This window comes from Thamnophis sirtalis, unplaced genomic scaffold, assembly GCF_051295495.1.
Source record: "Thamnophis sirtalis isolate CommonGarterSnake01/CBP01778 unplaced genomic scaffold, rThaSir2_p1.2 scaffold_3, whole genome shotgun sequence".
Classification (NCBI taxonomy): Eukaryota; Metazoa; Chordata; class Lepidosauria; order Squamata; family Natricidae; genus Thamnophis; species Thamnophis sirtalis.
In genome coordinates this window covers 150,479,640-150,486,500 of record NW_028261383.1, presented here as the reverse complement: position 1 = coordinate 150,486,500, position 6,861 = coordinate 150,479,640, and positions in this window count along the sequence as shown.

Sequence of the window (6,861 nt, the reverse complement as noted above, 5' to 3'; positions counted from 1 at the left end):
GTGGCACCTATGCCATAGGTTCTCCATCATGGATTTATCCTCATGCCATCAGGATTTATGGATGTGAATCATAACAGTTGTTCAGTTAGTAACAGAGATGGAAGGGTTTATGCAATCACAATTGTACCAAAACCTTTAGTGCAAAATAGCCTTCCTTCCCTTCTTCCTTTCCTTCCTTTCTTCCTACATTCCTTCTTTTCTCCCTCCCTCCTTCCCTCCCAGTGTAGGGGGATTCAAATATGTTTACTACCAGTTGTGTGGGTGTGGCTTGGTGGGCATGGCAGGGTAAGGATACTGTAAAATCCCCATTTCCTCCCGATCAGCTGGGACTCAGGAGGCAGAGAATAGATGGGGGCAGGGCCAGTCAGAGGTGGTATCTGCAGTTTCTCCAAACTACTCAAAATTTCCACTACTGGTTCTCCAGAACTGGTCAGAACCTGCTGGATTCCACCTCTGCTCCCTCCTTCCTGTCTCTCTGTTTGAATAAGCTCACAATTATGAGCACACAGAGTTCTTTCATCATATCACTGTTATGCCAAGTTGGAGCATGTGAATTCTATAGGAATATAATGTTGGGAAACTGCCCTAGGAATTTGCCCTCCTCTGGCTGTTTATTAAAGTTTTCTACAATGGCATGGCAGATTTTAAAACTGAAAATTTTGAAGCAAGAATAAGCAAAAGGGTGCCCAGTGGCATTTCCCCTAGTGCCACTTGGATTGCCTACCCCGCCTGACTTAATTTTTTAAATATTCTTTGAATGAATCTAAATAAATGAGAAGCTGCATTGTAGGTATGTTGCAAAATCAAACACCAGCATTTCCATTTCTGTAGAAGAATGCATCTTGGTTGCACATGGTCCTCAAAGTTTTATTTCCCATGTTATTGTTTGAACTTGCCCAGAAAAATCTTCTCCCAAGTGAACATTCTGACTTTAACAGGAGGAGCCTGAGAAAAGTTGAAAACTTGCATGGCTCCATTAGGTCCACTGCAGAATTGTCCTGTCCTATCCAAGCACAGAGCTTTGTGGTTCACTGGCCATGTCTACTGTGGTTGCTGGAGGTAAAATAGCTTCCTGTCAGCCCATATTTTGTGTGTGGAGGAGCTGTGAAGAGATCCTAAGTGGTTAGAAGGCCAATGGAAAATAATTTGACTACTGGTACTCAATCAGGATTTTATTAATATCTTAATAGAATAGAATAGAATTTGTCACTTTAAATGTACACTAATCAGCATACATTAAAATGAAATTTTGTTGCATTGTCAAAAGATAACCATTATGCGTATACCCACATATATGACATAGAGAAACATCAGAGTCTAGTTCAAATGTATACATATAAATGGCAAAAAATAAATAAAAATCCTGCGGATTTACAAGATGGGTGGCATAAGGAACAAAGCTGTTACAGAATCTAGTAGTCCTGCTGTAGATACTTCAAATCCATCTACCAGAGGGGAGCAACAGAAACGGACTGTCAAGTGGGGTGTATGGGGTCTCTAACAATACTTCGAGCTCTAAGCACATAACCCTTATAAGCAGTATCCTGAATAATAGGAAGCGAGCTCCCTATAATCTTCTCAGCTGTCCTCACCATTCTCTGTATGGACCTTCTATTTGGCTGTCCTTACCACTCTCTTTGTGGACCTGCTACCACCAAACCAAACAGTGATGCCATTTGATAAAACACTCTCAATGAGACCTCTGTAAAGAGTAGCCAGACCAGAAGGAGAAAGATGTGCTCTCCTCATCCGATGCAGGAAATGCAAATGCTGGTTTGCCAGCTTTCCTAAAGATAACGTATGAACAGAGCAAGTCAGATTATTAGATATCTGGACCCCCAGGAATATAATACTGTTGACCACCTCCAGTGGGAAGGCTGATGTTAAGCCCACCCTTGACATCAATTGTGTGACAGACAACATGTTCTCGGACTGCAAAGATAGTAAAACACTGTCTACTTGGGGGTCTATCATTTGAGTTGTTCAAAGTTCAGATAAAGAAAATAAATTAAAGCCAACTGAGAAGTGGAGAAAATATACTTAACAAACATCATATATTCCATAAAATTAGAGTTGAACACAGGTCTATCAAGTGGTGAGAATGTTTTTTTTTGGTATACTTTTTTATTTTCCGTTTTCATAACATACAATTACATGTATACTATACATAGCCAGTATCCTATAGTATTAAATAGTAATTACATCAGTTCCTCTTGTCATCAACGCCCAAAAAGATAAAAACCTATTATTAGCTCTTCTGCTCTCCATACACCTCTTTCTTCTACCTCTCTCCTACCTCCTATCTTCCCTCCATCATCCTTTCCTACTCTAATTCCCCTTCCTTTCTCCTTCTCCTCTCTCTACATTCCACTCCTCCTTATCCTCCTCATCTTCCCCCCTTACCCTCTCTCCTATCCCTGTCTTCCCATCTTTCTTCTCCCTTCTGTTTCCCACTCTTCCTCTCATTGGTGTATTTCCGCTTCCATATCAATATACTTAACATATCCTAGTTTTAAAGAAAAAATAAAATAAGAGAAGACAGTATACATGTGGAATCAAATTACATTAAAATCTAACACCTCTCGTCAAACCTAATATATATCCCTCCCTCCCCCCTCCCCCCACCCCCCCAGCCTTCCCTCTCCCGACTTCCCAGAACCCATACACGGTATAAATCTTTAACAAAAACAGTCTCTAAAATATATTGGAAAAAAGAATAGAGAATTGATAACATCTTTACATTGAACTTAGCTCCTCCTTGCTAAGCTAGCTTTAAACAATTTATATCATTCCTGATCTTGATCAGGAATGTTTGTTTGTTTTTTGCTGCTTGTTTTTCCTCCAGAATGGTCAAATTTTCTTCTAAAGCACAATCCAGGTCTATCTGGACCTGTTAAATATCTTCTATTTAACATTTTCTAGTGGTGTTTCCATACATTTCAAGGAGCTATATAAAGGTAATTATAGGAGAATATAAAAGTAATTAATTTTGTACTTTTATAATTGATTAGTATCATAGTACTTAGTGAACAAAAACATGAAAAAGCTAAGTAGGGTTGAACCTGGTTAACACTTGGATGGGAGATCACCAGGCAATTCCAGGGCCATAGGTAAAAAGAAATTCCTAAAGAAGGCAATGGGAATCTATTTCCATATTGCTGTTATCAAAAATATGTCTATGAAGTGACAAAGAGTTGAGGTTCCTCCTTAATATAGACATAACATGTGATCATTTTTATGGCAGTCCTTATTGATGCAATTTCATGAAACAGTTTAATTGATTCTTTTCTCAATTACATTAAAATGGTTATGCCAGCAAATCATAGGTCAACTGTGTTTTGCCTTTGGATTTCCCAGAATTTGTATTCTGAGAATCTGAAAAAAACTGTAACACGAAAGTTGTAATCAGTAAGAGTTGTGATTAAATTGAGGCTGCTCCCCTCCCGAGGAAATTAATCAGTGTGATTAGTATTGGTGGGATTTGGCAGTCTCAAAGTAGAAAAATAGGATATACATGTATGTGTTACATGTAGTAAATACATGTACACCAGAGGTGGGTTCCTACCAGTTTGCACCTATTCGGTAGAACCGGTTCGTGAAATCTACCAAACCGGTTAGAAGAGGTTCCACCAGTGGACCCAGAAAGCAGGCCACACCTACAGAAGAGGTTCCAAAATTTTTTGAAACCCACCACTGATGTACACACACATATAGTATACATATAAAGGTGTGGGAGGGAGGGGGGAAAGAGAGAGGCAGACATATTTCTCAACCTTGGCAACTTTAAGATACTGTGTTTCCCCAAAAATAAGACTGGGTCTTATTTTCTTTTGGGCCCCAAAATAAGCACTATGGCTTATTTTCAGGGGGTGTCTTATTTTTGGCCCATGTGTGTGAGGCCCACTTCTTATGCTTTCTCGCAGCGAGGCAGGAGGCCTTGTGGCATGGCAGTGCTACCATTGTGAGGTGGGGGGATGGAGCTGCAGCCTGCACTGCTTATCTCAGAGCCCCCACAGCCAGGCCAGGCATGTCCCAACACCTGCCTCACCTCGCGGCGGTAGCTCCAGCAGCCCCGCCCAGCAGGACCTTGTGTGGCCGCTGGCCTGCTTCTGTTTGCTTATGGCTGCAACGGAGCAGGAGGCTAAGCGATGCACCAGTGCTGCAGCCACAAGGTGATGTGGTGGGGTGGAGCTGCCCCACATGCCCTGCACCAGCTTATCTCAGAGCGACTGCAGCCAGGCCATCTGTGCCCTGACGCCTGCCAACACCTGCCACAGCACCATTACACCATTTGGCCTCCTGCTCCACTGTGGCTGCGAGCAAGCAGACGAAGTGGGCCAGCGGCCACGTGGACTCCTGCTGCACATGGCTGTTGGTGCTGCTGCCACGAGGCAGGTGTCAGGGTGTGGATGGCCTGGCTGTGGGGGCCCCTGAGATAAGCTGGTACGGGGCGCGTTGGGCAACTCCACCCCCACTTCACCATGTTGCCGCTGCACCACAAGCAACCAGATGGATTGGGCGGCCAGCTGGCTGTGCAGGCTCTTAAGTAGGGCTTATTTTGGGAGTGGGGCTTATATTAGGCACACTCTTAAAACATGCTAGGGCTTATTTTTTTGGGATTGCTCTTATTTTCATGAAAATAGGGCATAAAGACTTCAACTCCCAGAATTCCCCAGCCAGGTTGAGAATCACTGAGAAAGAGGAGATGAGTGGGTGTGGGAATCAACGCAAAACACCTAATATGCAGGACTGACCATCAAAGTGCCTGGATTTCCTCTCTTGTGTGGAGTGTTAAACCAGTTATTCTCAAGCTGACAAAATACACTGACGCATTGCAAAAGAATGGCGACTCTGCCGTGATACCAATTAAAGGTTGCATACTGTGAAAGTGAAGCATCTGTTGACGGTGCCATTGCCCGCTGCTTCCCTGCATGGTGTCTTTTTCTATCCTTGCCTTCTTCCAGCCAGCTGTGTGGTAGTAAAGAATTCTCTGCATTGAGTTAGGCTGCCTTGCTGTACAGATCAGGAGAGGAAGCAGCTGTTTTTCCACAGGTCTTACATTACTCTGGCCTTGTTGTGAATACATTAGGAAGTTCAGAACAAGGACTCATGGAGAGTCACAGGGAGCTGGACTCATAATAAGGGGATCAAGTAGTACTAAGCCATTTATTAGGCCTTCATTGTATCAGAAGTTTTAAATCGGACAACTCAGCACTCTGATCTTTCTTCTCCACCGCCATTCTAATCATGCTCTATCTCTATGGTGTGCCGCCTTCCTCCAGCAAAGCAGATAAAACAAAACAAAAAGAAATGAAAACCTCAGAGAAATCCAGCAATAATCATATAATGGGGGCACAAAATAAGAAGAATACCATACATCAGCTAGTCAGAACAAAAACCCCAGCGGCTGGACGGGAACTGACAGTGGGACATCAAATGTCACACCAGTATGTTTTTGTGGTGACTCAATGGAAAAGGTCCTACAATGGGGAAAAGTGAAATAAATGAATGGTTTGGAGGCTGAAGAAGTTTGGTTCTTGGTGATCTGAGATTCCATTCTCAGGAGAGTTTTCCTTTAAGAGACTTTGGGAGGCTTGGATGAGGCTAATCCAAGCACAACCAGATACCAGTAATCAGTACAGGTAGTCCTCAATTTACAACAATTCATTTAGTAACTGTTCAAAGCAGTGGTGGGATTTCAGCCAATTCGCACCTATTCGGGGGAACCAGTTGTTAACTTTCTAAGCAGTTCGGAGAACCAGTTGTTGGAAGAAATCTTATTTTGGTTTTTTCCCACTTTACAGGGATAATCCTATAAGGGAGGCTGGAGGGAAACATTCTGGTGTTGTTTCTAGCCTAATCTTTATTGCCCTGCTTACAGAAACTGCTTCTCCGGTTAACATTACATTGTCACAGCTAAGGCGAAGCGTCCATCAATGTGAGTGGCGTTGAGTTGGCCACGCCCACCCAGTCACATGACCACTGAGCCACGGCCACGCAGCTGGTCATTAGGGCAGAGAACCGGTTGTTAAATAATTTAAATCCCACCACTTGGTTCAAAGTTACAACCATACTGAAAAAAGTGACTTACGACCGTTTTTCATATTTACGACTGTTGCAGCATCCCCATGGTCACATGACCAAAATCCAGACATTTGGCCATTGGTTCATGTTTATGTCGGCGGTAGCGTCCAGGGATCATGTGATCATCATTGTTTGCGGCCTTCTGGCAAGCAAAGTCAATGGGGAAGCCAGATTCATTTAACAATCCAGTTACTAACTTAACAGCTGCAAGGATTCACTGAACAACTGTGGCAAGAAAGGTCATAAAGCAGGACAGAGCTCACTTAACAACTGCCACACTTGGCAGCAGAATTTTTGGGCTCGACTGTGGCTGTATGCCGAGGACTAAGTGTACACTAGACAACGAAGAAGAGCTACTGAGAGAAACTAGAGCTTTTATTTATCCCCAAATTTTTTTTTCATAAAAAGTATATAGATGAGAGAAATTTGATTTTGGTTTGTTTCCTTCTGTTTTCCGTTCACAGCTTCGTACTTCCAGTCAAGCGGCCTTGGAGGTCTCACCTCCAAAGCCCTCCTCGGGAGTCCCATTTCATCAGCTACTTTTTCTGAAGCAACCCTTTCTGCCCACCCAAGAAGCCTTCTGCTGACTAGATCCATAGGCATTGTCAGCATGACAAAGGAAAGAGCTCTCTTCTAGCCACCTCAGTAGATTTCAAGCCCACTTTGGCCACTGCTGTCCACTCAATACTGAGCCAATGCTGGCATGACATTTACTGACCTCTATCCTGCCTCTCGTGCCTCAGTTTCCTTTTTGTCTCTGCCTCAGCTACCTGATTC